General features: G+C 39.6%; 1 protein-coding gene across 12 annotated transcripts in view; it reads right to left on the bottom strand.

The window, feature by feature from the left end:
* Positions 1-14820, bottom strand: part of KCNJ16 (potassium inwardly rectifying channel subfamily J member 16) — a 36249-nt gene that overhangs the window by 20000 nt on the left and 1429 nt on the right. For 5 of the 12 annotated variants that reach the window (XR_008207949.1, XR_008207952.1, XR_008207950.1 and 2 more), the window contains exons 3-4: positions 11732-11816; positions 4489-4583 (exon numbers count right to left, since the gene is read on the bottom strand). The gene's annotated coding sequence lies outside the window, so the exon portion shown is untranslated. Of the gene's footprint in view, positions 1-1409; positions 1608-4488; positions 4631-10340; positions 10437-11731; positions 11817-14820 lie in introns of all 12 variants that reach the window. The other 7 variants (XR_008207953.1, XM_052687952.1, XM_052687957.1 and 4 more) reach the window with 6 other exon arrangements.

The following is a 14820-nucleotide window of genomic DNA, read 5'->3' on the forward strand; positions in this document are numbered from 1 at the left end:
GCCATTCATTAAGGCTTTGTGCAGAGAGGCTGAATTTCACTCACTTGGAAGATATTCTTTATAAGCCCCCGAGACGCAGACTCTTTGGTTGATTTGGAAAATAAAATGATTAATAGCATTTTACAAGGTTTTCCACTAAACAGTTTTCACTTAAAGGCTGTCACAAGCTAAAGAAATTGTAGGAATAGTGTCAATCTGATGACATAGTGGCAATAAATCCTATTGTACTGGATTACGTTTTTACTCATTAAAATGCTTTGACCTATTGTCATCCAAGTAGAACCACATTCCACTGGCTGTTCAGAAGGTTCTGATTTCACTCTTGATTGTTACCAGGGCAACTGCACCTCAATCCAAAACTGCTGCACCAATCATTTAACTTGATTTGAATAGACTCTTGTAGATAAAACAAAGACCTAAGTATTCATTCTCATTGAAAAAGTCAAAATCAAATCTTTATGAGACGTGAATAACAGAAACTCAGAGGAGTTATTTCAGCAATATTTGTTGGAGATTTTTGTGTGTTTGCTTGTTTTGTTTTGTTTTCCAGGAAGCACTAATTGCCTCATTTATTTGGGGAATAGCTAGCTGTGTGATAAAATGCCATGAAAAGATGAATATTCTTAGGCTATCCAATGCAAGAGTGCACTAGAAATCTCACCACAGACCACTCCTGGAAAGAGTTCTCGCTCAGTTTTGGAAAAGTAAAAGAATTTTCATTAATAGTCAAACAGCTGGTTAATGCTTGTGAGTGGAAATAGGGATGTTTGAATTTTCCCACTGAGATTTCTGGTGGAAAGCAGAAATGTGTTTTATGGCATCTTCTTTTAGAAATATTAAGTTTGTATATCAATTCATTTGAGCTATCTTTGAGTGGGAAATTGCCAGTTTGAAAACATGTACACTCTTCCAGAGCTGCTAAGGATCAGTGCTTCTTGGTGAAAAAAAAACTGACCATCTGGCCATGTCAGAAATCAAACCTGTAATGTTAGATCAGTTCTGATCAGAACCAGCATACAGTCTTGCAGAGAAACAAGATGATGCTGGAGCTGCAACACAAAATCTATGCTCTTAAACTGAGGTACACAGCTCATTCTGATGCCATTCTGAAAGCAGCTTGAGAGAGAATATTTTAAGATGAACTAGAGATGTTTTGTGCTCAAAGTTGCCTCACAAGTGGAGATGCCTTTAGTTCTTATATATGGAAAATTTCCAGCTAGTTTTACTCTTTTACCCTAATGAGTCTTCATTTCACATTCTGCAGTCAGGCCGTGCCTTGCTTTTCCTTTGGAGTGCAGGAAAACCTGTCTGAAAAATCATTCACTGAAACTACTTCTGCTCAATTTGTTTCCCAGACTGTTGATTTTTATCAAATGTCAATTTTTAGACCTCCTCAGCCTAGCACTTACCTGCCATCCTCTACCATGTTGACAGCAAAGAGAAACCAAAAATGCAATGCTTCCTCAGCTGAATCCTTCCACAGGAAATTAAGGACTGAAACTCTCTTTGCTGTTCCAATTCTCCAATCCAGCATGCCACCACAAATCACATTTGAGTAGCTGAAGCATATTCTCCCGTCTGCACTCTGAAAACAGGACTTTTAGCTGCTTTAGAAACAGGAACCACTGTTACCATCATGACTGCAAACTACAGAAAATGAACAGTTCCCCATGAAAAGCAGCTCAATGGTTTTTGGGTTGCAGCGTTCCTTCCTGCTAGACAGGATGGACCAGCAGTTAAAGAACTGGATTAAGTTCCTGTCCCAGTTTAAGAAGCAAACAGAAATCTGAGGTTGTTTTCTGTTTATTTGACTTATTTGTATTTATCATCTGGCATTTTAATTGCACAGCAAGTTATGGAAATGGATATTCTGTTCCCAAGAACAGTTTCATACTCATAGTAGAAATGCTGGGGAGGAAAGGTAACTAATAAAACAAAGAAGGGCAAGGCATCAACCGATGTAGAGAATAATCTTCTTACCAGAAGATACAAAATGAAGTGAATCAGCAGAGTCCTGCTGAAAGGCAGAAACTTTCCCAGTGTGAAGTGGTTTCCAACTGATCTTTCCAAGGACTAATCAGAATCCCTTCTGCCAAAAGGGTGTCTCAGAGATTTCAGCCCCCTTGTCTAGTAACATTTCATTCGCAAAAGGTTGCATCCTGAGAAACAGCTTCCTGAACAAATGACTGATACATCAGTTCCGGATCTTTCTTCCTCCAGAAGGAAAACATATAGAAATCTTGGTAAGAATTGAACTTGTATTTCTGATATTTCTTTCCTTCACTTGTGGTGCTGAGTCATCATAGCTGCACTGATGAAATATGTCTAACCTATGGATTGCTTGAATATTGCCTGAATTTAGCAAGTGTGCTACTGGTTTACTCTGACTGATCAACTGACATTTGCTAAGCAGTGCTAAGCAATTTAACAAAATGTACTGTAATCCTTGCTTTTGGCAGTGCATATCTCTAGGGAGCATGCATGACTTAGTGGAAACAGCCTTCTTGTATCAGTCTATTCACACCCTTTTGTAAGAGTAGGGAAACAAGTGTATCAGGATGTTTGCCTGCTCCCATTTCAAAAATGCCCATCAATATTGCAGAATGTGTCATGTAAATGCCTCAAGCCTTCTTTGCATTACTTTAAATCACCTCAGCAAAAGGAAACAAAAGAGAAAGCAAGAGGAAGATGCAAAAGTGCTGGGAGACCAATTAGTACAGTCTCTGCAGATAACGAAAAATAATTAATTTTCCCCCTTTCCTTCTTTCAGTGAGTAGTTTCTGTTACTGTAATAACATGTTAGGGATGTGCATTCTCACTTCTTGTCTATCTCCTAAAGTCACTTGAAAAAGCATTTACCTCTGCATTCTGGTTCTAGCAGGAAAGCTTAGAATAAAAATACAGAAAACACAATCTGTAAAACATTTGTTTTGTGCTCAATTAAAAGCTTGCAGTCATTCTGTATGACCACAAGTGTGTCAGAAGTAATATGAAACACCAGCTTGAATGCTCCCAGGAGCTCAGGCAACCAGAGGAAAGGAAAGGAGATGCAATCCAAGGGCTTTTGAAGTATTTTTGCCCTCAGACCACCCCTAAGATGGATCACCTCTATCTTTTTTCCAGGCTCAGAGCACTATGGTGGCTACTTGTTGTAGGAGGAGAGTTTCCTTCCTAACCTATGGCAACAAGCACAAGTATTAGAGGAAGTTTACCAACAGGAGGAAACTAATGTAATCAAATCCCTGGCATTGCAAGCCATGCAGTGAGTAGCATAACAATTGTATTGTCTTAATCATCTTTCCACCATGTTCTGTCCACTGGGTTAGTGTTACTAGACAGCTTATCTTCCACAGGCACTCCATGAGAGTGGGAATGAAAATAGAGAGGAAAGGAAACCCTACCAACTAGCTTGCCTTCTACATGACCTTCCTAGAGCCTCAACCTACTCAGAAAAACTTTTTTAGTTTTCACTACAGTTTGAAATGTTTATCCAGGATTTAGAAATACAGAAACAGGGTTATATCTCATGGGGATAAAATAATTATTCTTTGCTTACTTTTGCTTGTAGATTCTTATAACAAACCAGCTTCTCTCATCAGACTCATTGCAAATATAGTTTTGTGCACAAATTAATATGTGATCTTGCACACAGCTACTCAGCCCTAATAAAATTGTGTGCATTCCTGTATTTCATGCCTTCATACTAGGCCCCTCTTCCCACAATAGCTCTAAAAAACTGGTTGCCCAGACCAGACTCATAAGGCAAGCTTTGGACCAGAACGATTTCTTCTGACTCACACTCATTTTAGCCAACATTTCTCATAGTCTGTAACCTTCAATTTCCTCTGGTATTAGCTGAAAGTGCCTCTGCTGGTCTGCCCTCCTAACTGAAAAATTCCCGCGGTCGGTTCTTCTGCACCTTTGCTTTGTTCCTCCTCCGGTAATGACAAGTTGGAAAAACCCACCAGAAATGGACAGCCAGGAACAGAGGAATGTAGGAATTGCCAATGTGGATCAGACCCACAGTCTGTCTGGTTCTGTATCCTGTCTCCACCACGGGCTAATACCAAATGCTCCAGGAGAAGGTGTAAGAGCCCTGCAATAGGCAGCTTTGGAAGAACTTCCCTCCTCAAACAAGTTCTCATCCTGCTCTTCAGTAATTAGAGGCTGGACTCAGCCCTGAAATTACACAGCTTAATATCCTTCCCAAGCATGTCTCTGTACAAGCACTGTAGGTCTGCCCGTATTTAATATTCAAATGAACACAAGTCTCCTGAATTTCTGTGTTGTAGAGAACAATGTTTCCAAACAACAGCTAACAAGCTGCCAGGATACAATGCAAAACACACTTCCCGTGGAACAAGATAAACAGTTTATTCGCATACAGGTCGTTTAGTAAGTTTAAAACTCTGTGAGGTAACAATTTCTATTTACATGTATACACACACACAGACAAGCATAATTTAGGAAATCAGAAATGGGTTTTACCTTAATATCTGCTGAGATCTGAAAGAATCTCTGCTTCACTCCCTCCTTTTTTCTCTCTCCCTCTCTTGCATGGCTGGACTGACAGGTTGGCAGAGCTGAGAACGACAGGTTGGGTTTGTTTTTTTAGGCACAACTCCTCCCCCTCTCAAAGAGAGAAAAAAAATGCAAGACAGCTTGGGAAAAGTTCACAGAAAATCCCATCCTTTCAGCACATTAGATCTGACGAGAAATATACTACATTTGGGAGTCCAGCAGTTTTCCTATTATTTTTTTTTCTCAAAAAGGCTCAAAGTCTACTTTGCAATAACTATGAAGCAAGCAGAGGATTTGCATCAGGAACTAATTTGACCCCAGATCTTTCCCATGTCTCTGATAACTGATCCAACAGATAATTACAGCCCCTTTCAGACAGCCTCGACAACAATTTCTGTAGAAGTGGAAATGGATTTTACAAACAGCACAAATGTCTTTGGGCCTCAGACTTTATCTCTGCATAAAAGCCACCGGCAGACATCTGACATCCTCCTTTTCCTCCCAGACTCTTCTGCTCCTGCTAACCTGCCTGCACTTGCAGCAGAAAACAGGTTATTTTAAACTCCTGCTTCACTCTGTCCTTCGTTGCTGGCTTGTCGCTGTCTCTTGAAACAGTGATCCCTGCTGGGTATCCCAGAGAGATCTGGGAGAGTCCTTTCGCAGGCCTCACTGGCCATGGAAGTAAGAACAATGTAAAAGAGGGCACATACAGCACGGGGCAGTGCTATCACAGCTGTGTGCTTCCACTGGCCTTTACCAGTGTTTTGGCCCACCTAGATGTTATATTTTCCTGGAAACATCAATTATTTTTTTAAAGTTAGCTAATTAGAGTGTCACACCCAAGATGCAGATAGTGCTCTTTCCTTGATCCTATTAATAGGGCCTTCAGATTAGGGCACTATCAAAGAAGCTCAGCCTGCTCCCATTGCTGTGTGCCTGTATGCTGTGGATATGGAGACCCATGTGCAGAGACATTTGTTATTAAGTGATAAGAAGAAGGAATCAAGAAGTTTATGGCTGGTGTTGAAACATCCTCTGCATTTCTACTTTCCTGTAATCGATCAAAAGGATTGAGAGGCAAGTCTCTTCTGTGCTATAATGTTTTTCTTAGGATGGCAGTTTTGGCACAAATCTGTAATTTCCACAGCCTGCTCTCTGCAGAGTAGCTGTCACTTCCTTACCCTGCTGTTTCAAGCAGACATACAGTAGACTAATGACAGTCATCTGCATAAATTTGCATCATAGACTCCTTGAATAGAATCCGTATCTCCTCTGGGTCAGATTTGCAGCTGGTTTATAACAATGAAGTCTCCTAGACTTCATTTACCTGCGTCACTACGGCGAGCATTACAGCATTCAACGTGCTGATAAGCAACAGCTCCACAAAGCCATAAGGCTTCCAAAACTTTTGGGAAATAAAAACAGCCAGTTTAATTCAACACTGCAGTGAACTTGATTATAGGTGAATTCAAAGAGCACACACAAAGTCAGTATGACATCATATGCAAAAATGTCTGGTTGCATGTCTCACTAGCTAAACTTCTTCACTATTTCCTATGCCAGGGAAGTGCTATGCTCATCATTCCAGAACCATCTTCTCAGTTCCTCAGTTCCTCTCCTCAGTTTCTTGCAGAATGGATTTTTGTTCAGGATCTGAATCTTTTATCAGGCAACTGCTCTCAATCGTGTTCAGGTCCCTACTTAAGATTTTCAGGGAGATAACATAAATGTAAGAAGTCTTTCCTGACAGTAGAGCAGGCTAACTGAATCCAGGTAGAACTGGCCATAGCCAGCCCCAAAGTTCAGCAATAATGAACCATAGCTGAATGCACCAGTGCCTGTTGAGTGCCTCTATGAAGTGGGAAACTGTTCTTAAGGTTACAGCATTGTGAAGACCTTCATGTTTTTGCTTCAATTTCTGATAGATAGGGTGGAGATAAGAATGTTATCAGCATTAATTGCATACCAGGCTCAGCTTTATAGTATCAAGGGTAGATTTACTAGCAGAGCTATCAAGTTGTAGCTTGCTTTGGCACTCCTACATGACAGCCTTCTCAGTCCTCCCTTCTCAGCATTATGAGGCTAGAGATCTGCATCCTTTGCAACTTGCAGAATGCTTAAGGAAACAGCGTAGATCCAAAGAAGTTTATTTTGACTGCCCCAACAGCTTGGTGCCAGGAGCTCAAACATGCCCATTAAAGCACTCCTGCTTTACTTCTGGCATATTGATCCCACATGGTCTGGCCAGCCTGTGGAAGAGGAGAGAATGTGCCAATCTTCAGCTATAGCTTCCTGCTCAGTCCCTGTCCAGTTCCTGCAAGCTGGGAGTGTGATGAAACACTTTGTATGAAACACTTTACAGTCTCCCTACCCCTTCTTTACAAGGCTGTGTTTATCCAGGGAGCTAAGGGTACATGCAATCCAAGAGCTGGCCCACCACTCTTAGCAAACAATACTGCTACAAGAGTTTAAAAACAGTCAATAAATGCACTTCAATTAAATACTAAGTGAGGTCAGATTTCTCGTTTTTCCTGTTTAACTACCAAGTTGCAAGGCAGTCTAATAAAGGGCTTTCAGAGCTCAGTTTATTACAGGATCAGAAAGGCTACAAAATTGCATAAACTTTGGATCATCATTCTCAATTAGTTACACTCCCTTTAAATAGGAAAAAAAAATAATAGAGCAAAGAGCATGTCACATAATGTAAGAATCTAATCCAAAATTTCTTGATGCCCATCACGAGATTCCCATGGCTTTATATTGACAATGAATCCACACAACTAATATAATATTACTGTTGATGTTAGAGTACTGTTTCCTGCTGATCTTCAGTTTGGTTTCGTATGCCCTGCTGCTCTGTGGTGCTCAGAAAACATCTGATACAAATACAACAGATACAAATAGTCCTTTGTTTCTGCAGGTATCTTCATCAGGTATGGCTGAACAGATACCACTGGAGAAAAGGAGCAAAAGGGGAAAAAAAACATTCCAGCTCCCTGTTTTTGGCTTTGGGGAGAGTGGATCACACAAGAAGCAGTGCAGGGCTCACAAATCCATGTCCATTCCCTTAAACTGCAGACTGCCTATTTTAGAGTAACTCCGTTGTTCTAAATTTCCACTCACTCAAAGATCAGATTCTCTTTTTATAACCTGTAAACTGCAGGTGCTTAAAGTTTGCTGGGAGGGTGTGAAATTCTCTGCAGAAAAGAATAGAATATAGAACAAACATTTAAACTGGTGGTCCTAAATCAGCCCAAAAGTTCCTGTCAACTTAGAGGGCATAGATGAAGCCCTGTGGATGTCACAGAGCCACTTGTAGCATTACTCTGACAGGACATTCAGGCTACTGGGAACTAGAGAAGTGGTGTAGTCCTCTCTCATGCTGTTGCACAGGGAGAATATTTCAGTCTGGGGACTGAATAATTCACCAAGAAATCAGCTGGCCAGTGTGGAAATAATTTTAAATGAACTGAGCCCTTAGGTATTAAATTAACTGCATCTCTGGGGAAGGATGTGGATTATTGCAGCTGAATGAAGCCCTTATTTATCAGATGGAAAAGGTTAATGTCATTTCCTTTCCTTTCCTCCATGGTTTTTCTTACCACATCACCATTTATGGATAGCATGAGGTGCAGACAGTGAAAGAACATGTGCTTGATTGTTTAAATGACCAGAGCTGTTACTTTAATGGGGGAAGGGGGATAAGAAATTAAGACTTCTTCTGGTTTCCTGGGAGGAATTACAGGGCTGGGAAACATAAAACACTGAAGAAAGGAAATGGGCTTGTGCAGCACCTGGTCTTTGATTTGACATTCAAGAGCACCTAACTGAATGAGAGAATTTTTGCATTCTCATCTATTGTGCATACATAATAACAACCAGGATCAAACTAATCTAATATCCTTACTTCATACTTTATAAAGAGAGAATTAAGAAAGGTCATTTTTTTTCCCCTCCTTAATTAAGTTTAAATACAGTTAAATTAAGTTCTACTAATAAAGAGTCTATGGTTTTTCTAATTTGCCTCTGGAGTTTCAATAGCTGTTGACCTAAAGATAAATATCATAACAGTTCAGCTATCAATTACATGCTTTACTAATGATATCAACAAGGTAATTCTAATACCAGTTATGGAGACAATTTCCACAGTAATAAGACTGAGAGCACTGAAAGCTTATATTAAGAGAAGAAAACTCGTTTGGTTATAAAAGACTCAAGAGACACAAGTTTATTTCCCTGTCTCAAGCACAATATGCACTTATGCAAGCAAAATTAAGGTTAACTTGTATCTCTTAATAACAAAAGTAACAAAAATGGATCTACAACACATTGTCTGGGGTCAAAGTTCAAGAGAAGGATGAGCATGTGTAACCTCCTTACTACCTGTAGAAGCCTTACTATCCACCAAATGAAATCCAGCTTGAGGGCAGAACATCTGTTTATTTGCTGGATAAATTTCTTGTATGTGAAATGGAGTCAGTGGCATTACCCTACCTTGCAGAGGTGCCTTAAGGACAAAAAATTAATATTTGTTGGCACTGCAATGGGGATAGCTAATTCCAGCTCTGAATGAAACGAGGAGAAAGATATCCATTGACTTATATGAGATTGAGAGTAAACCCTTATTCATTTTACATTAGCCACTGAACAGCCATTTGAGGATAACATTGAATAACTATTAATACTTGTGTAGTTAAGATCAGCATCTAAGTTATAATGGAGTAAATTAATGTATGTCTCTAAGGCAACAAGAGTGTGACTATTGAGCTGGTTTCATGAGGTGAGCAATTGCAGCATGTGAAAATAAGCATATATAGAAGCTGAGTGCATGTGGTCTGATCTTTTTTTTCCTGACCACAAAGGAACGGCTTTACTGGATGACCAAGCAGCACGATACTACAGCAAATGGTCTTTTGCATAAAGCCAACCTCGACTTTTCTGTAATAGCTGTGTAAATATAATCACACTTATAAATTAAATGCTACTCTCCTGAGCTGGAGCATTATACATGTTCATTGAGATGGAATCCTTGTCAATTCAGTTTGTTAACTCAGTATTCATGCGCATTAGTCTTAGAAAAGAGAATGTGATTGCTTGAATAAATTCAGCCACTACCTTCTGCATCTCTGTATCAGTTGACATGCATCAGTCTGACTGTAATCTGGGTCTAGAAATATGTTGCCATGGAAATCCTAAATATTCAGTTATTGGCAAGGGAATTTGAATGGGATACCTGATAAATAGAAATATCCTAATTCTTGTCAACTGCATAGTTAATACCTAAGGTCTTAAGACATTACTGAAGATCTACAGTACCTTAGGAAGCAAAAGTCTGGTTTTCTCACTAATGTACACACTTCCAGATCCCAGATTCCATAGTGAGTCACAAGATCTCCCCCAGAGGTTCCTATTGCATAAACACAGTCTCTGCAGTGGGGCTTATTTTTGAGCTGTCTGGATCCAGCTAGTTCCACAGGCCAGAGGGTAATTGTTAATGATCTCTGACCACTTAGGCATTGCTACTCAGCAGTAGCCCTCGCACTCCGGATGACCTATGCTTTCCGTTTCTGTACACCACACGCATAGGGCCAGCCAGTGTCTGACCCCTTGTTTTATGGTTATTGTTCTGTGTGACTGAACAGTCTTAATAATTCAGCATGGTTCTATAGCACTGCTGTTTCCTAAGCAGAGTTGCAAACTTTACAACCCAAAATACGACCTATAAATAGATTTCCCTCTCAGGCAGAATCCAGCAGCTGTTTAACAACGTACAACATCCCCCTGCAGCAGTTTAGCACAAGAAGTAATACGTGTCATACCTAATTAAGCTGGAGGCAATTCAGGCTGGAGACCAATTCGTCGCTCTCCGTTGGTAAAGCAGCACGATAGACCATTACTAAGGGCATTAAATAGTTCTGTAATATTTAAAATGTCAGTAATTCTTACTCGGTAGGAGAAAATAAGTTCCACAGAGCACAGTAAATCAAACTTTGTGGCAGGAGCTCTGCTTTTAGCACTTTTCCTCTAGAAGCCCTGTGTCACCGCCTCTCTTTTCGGTCCACTCGCACAACGAGGAGGGTCCCGGCCGGGTGGGCGCTATCCGTTCAGCACCACGCGCCGAACGCCCGGCAGGCAGGGCTGCACGCAGCCTTGGGAAGGGTGACAGAGAAACTACGGACATCCAGCCAACTGCCCGTGCTCCTTGACGGTGGGAGCTGCCAGTGGTAAAGCTCACCCTGCCCTAGCCGTTATCTCAAAGCTTCGACCTGCTGTGGCTTCCGGAGTTTGGGCTCTGCCTTACGTTGCCCACTCGTGCTGAGCGGGATTAACTTGTTCTTCTACGGCAGGGAGCAAAGTAGAGAAGAAAATGCCTTTCTGGTGTTTTACATTTCGCTTGATTTTGTGCTGGAAAACAAATTAACCGAAGAGGATTTTCTGAATTTGAGCTAGGAACAAAAGACAAGGTGAAAGTGTCTGAATTTTGGAAATAGGCCAGGCTAGCAAAAGCTTTTCCTGAATGTAGTTTTACAAAGACCTTTCAGCATTAAAAGAATATAGAGAAAAACTGTTGTTTTTTTCTTTTGAAAGAATTATCTGAATACTATTTTCATTAATGTATTCATTATGCTTTCTTCTAAACAAAGAAACAAACAAACAAAAACAAAACATATTTCCATGTATAGAATTATGCCAAAAGAAAACTAAGCAGCCATACAATCTCTGGACTTGATCTATTAATTTGGATAAAACAATTAATTGGGTTAATGAAACTTAAAACTTGATTAATCAGTGACAAACATCTGCCTTTCTCATGAATATCCATAATTTCCTTTTTGGGTAACTCTGCTGCAGACTTCGCTACTGCAAAGTAATCTATGTACCAAAAAAATAAACTTATTGCATCCTCAATTTATTCCTTAAAGTTGGTTTGGGAGGGGGGGAAACAAAGCCTTCTTCAAACTGATATCAAGGAATCAATTGCCTCCTATGACTGCAAAAATATAAAGTATACTTATATTCAGGTGAGAAATTTTCCATCAGAGATGGAGAATCTTACATTCCTATCAAAATCAGGGTCTCCACAGTATCCCAGTTTTTTGTATTACGTATTTTAAACATATTTATAGCTGACCAGAAGAAATATTGAACAGAAATTATTGTTTCTATTGAGAGAGGTAATTTCTAAATACTGTTGGAAAAGTTCACTTACTTTAAGAAGTGGGTTTCTCTTCCTTCATTAGTTTGTCATTTATAATTGGCAACGTCCATGCCTTTGTGCTGAACAAAGTAGAGAACTGTGGAGAGCAGAATATTAATAATAATAAAAAATGTGCAACAAGAAAGGCCATGAAGCATAAGCAGGAAAATAATTTTGTCAGTGTCATCATGTTGATCCCTATTGTGAAGCCAGCTTATATCACCAGTGAAATCACATCATGTACACATACAGGTGAAACATTTTGTATAGAACTATCCAGTGAGCCAGCCTTTTGCATTCTGTAAATTGGAGAAGCTTACAAAAATCTAGTCTGCACTTTGCTGTTTTGTACATTATTTGTGCTTTAAATTTAAGAACATCGTGGCTTGCCGGCTTAGTAGTGAAAATTGATTTGGGCTATCAAGTGAAGTAAAACTCCAGGTTGTGTTTACTGAGCTCTCCTTATGTCTGAACCAGAAATACTGTCTTCTTGATCTCATGCTATCAAGCACAGCCTGTCTGCTTGGTTGTGAAAGTGAATAGATACTATTCAGACAACAGAATCTACTTGTCCTTCCCCATCATCTGTGTAGTTTTTCTGCTCCCCACTGGCCCACAGTTTTCTTCTGTATTTCGTGTTTTGGTTCAAATGAGAAGTACTGCTGTATGACTTAAAGGATTTTTCTGAAAAGCTCTAAGATACTGTGCAGCTCTGGCAGCACAGCAAGAGCTGAATTGCCAGCAGAGGGGGAGAGTTAGAGAGACATTGTGATTTGATCCAACATCCACTCAAGTCAGGGGAAGTATTCTCACTTACTGAGTCAATAAAAAGTAGGGAAAACCTTGCACTGGAGTTGTTTTTGTAATATTTTCTCTAATTCACATTTTCTAGATCCTATCATACTCTTTATCTGTAACATCAGTTTACCTTGCTACTAGTAGTAAAGTGTTAATCGCTTTTTGTGTGCAATAAAAAAATCTCTGGAAAATGCAAGGCCACATATGGTCTAGAAATAATAATTAAAATGAAAGAAATCCTCATTGACCAGAACAAAAAGGCACTGAGCAGCTTTGAGCAGAGAATGCCGTATGCCAACCCCTCATGCCCCTAATAAATCTGCATTTGATCGTGCACTGTAAGTCTTTAAGCATATTGTAGAAAAGGGGCAAATCCTCTTTTGGAATTTACTGACTTAAAAAATGAAAAGTAACATAATTCCATTTATTTTAACATCATTAGTTTCTCAAAAAGGAACCCTGATCACATCATGCAATAACATTACTATTATTTCTGTGATTCCACTACATTTTAACACTTGATACTGTACTTCATTGCTAGCCAATTTATTCTTTTGCTGTGGAGTTACACGAGAGGTGAGAAGCATGTTAAGGGTTGGAATGAAGCAAAAAAGTGACTTATGGCTTTGCCTTTTTTCCAAAGAAATTTTAATCCATTTATTGTCAGAATAATGCTGCTGAGCCTAGATGGGGCAGTTGTGCTGGAGAAGGGTGTTTTTCTGCTTTCTGTTGATACGTAAAATAAAACAAGATAAGGTTCCCTATCACATCCTTTAATATCACCAGAATGTTTTTAGAACTGGCTGTCAGCATTACACTAAAAAGAAAAACAAACAAATAGCAAAGCAATGAATAGCAACAGGAGAAACCGTGTTGGGCTGGGATTCTTGATGCTGCTTCTGTCACAGCAGCAGGCACAATGAGCTTGTCCACTTTTAATACAGGCAATACAGAATTTTGCCAGTTCTCATTTCACACTTTCTCCTCTTGAACAGCCTTCAAGTAAGATTTTAATCCAACTCTGTTGGCCTAAGGAGTTTATCAGAAAAAAGCAGTGAAGAGATTCCCCAGTTCCTTTTTGGTGCATATTTGGTCTCACCAAACAGGCAGAGCGTCCTTACAGACCTATGGGAATTACAGTTCTCAGTGGCCCATTGGCTCCTTGGCTCCCTGTCAAGCCCTTCATCTTCAAAGCACTCCATCCCCTTTTGATGCCAGCGTCTTTATTTGCATTTTGTAGCACTCAGAATAAGCTAGGCAAATATGTTTAAAGTCCAACACATGCTTTGTAGAATTGCCAGGTTTTAAAAAAGTATATATTGAGGAAATAGAGAAATCCATGAGCCCTTAACAAAGACTCAACTGCTGATGAAGAAGAAGGCATATTTTGTCCTCTGCTGACCTAGGTCACCTTTGAACAAACACAATGTTCTTTATCAACTTGCCAATTCAGCCATTCTTTTAAAGAACAGGCTTGTGTTTTGTTGTGTATTCTTCGCTTGTTTCTCTCTTGATCTTTGAGTAAATTGTGATATCTGAATTCAGCCACTGTAGAAATAGGTTCAGAGCTTCACAATTGACATCCCACTCATTTTATAACCAAGATGCCAGTCTCTTGAAATGAATGCAAATAATTTACCTTCTCTATCTTATGACTCAGATTTTCATAGTCTCTTTTGCCCATGTTCTAACATCCTTCCAATTCATACTAATTTATTTCACCAACACTAGCATTCATTTCAGTAAACTTCGATGGCAGTAAATCAATCATAGCTAGATTCTGTCATTCTGTCTGTGATTATCTTCCTTGCATATCCCTTGAGTTTAGTGCCAATGATCTCTAGGGTTATGCAAACAGCTGGATCTCATTGTAACAGGGAATAACAGAGTCTTATTCATAATCTATTAGGCTTACAAGAATCAGAGATGTGTGAACTACTCCCAAACAGCTATTTATACTTTCTTTTGAGGAAGTACAGTGTGTCTTCATACTGCTATTGATCACACACTTTCACATTTCACAATGTGCCCACAAACCTTTCCTCACACATTCCTAAGTACTTACAAGCCAAATACTTTCATTGCCATACCACGCTGTAATTGTTAGTTTAACAGTTTAATAGTTTGTTGTTAGTTTAATAGTTTTTGGATGTTATGTTGAGGGACGTGGCTTAGTGAGAACTATTGGTGATAGGTGGATGCTTGGACTGGATGATCTTGTAGGTCTTTTCCAACCTTGGTGTTTCTGTGATTCTGTGATATAAAGCAAAATGCTAGCAGTGTATTTGCAGTGTCTGTAGAAA

The sequence above is a fragment of the Tympanuchus pallidicinctus genome, unplaced genomic scaffold, assembly GCF_026119805.1.
Source record: "Tympanuchus pallidicinctus isolate F22 unplaced genomic scaffold, pur_lepc_1.0 scaffold23, whole genome shotgun sequence".
Taxonomy (NCBI): Eukaryota; Metazoa; Chordata; class Aves; order Galliformes; family Phasianidae; genus Tympanuchus; species Tympanuchus pallidicinctus.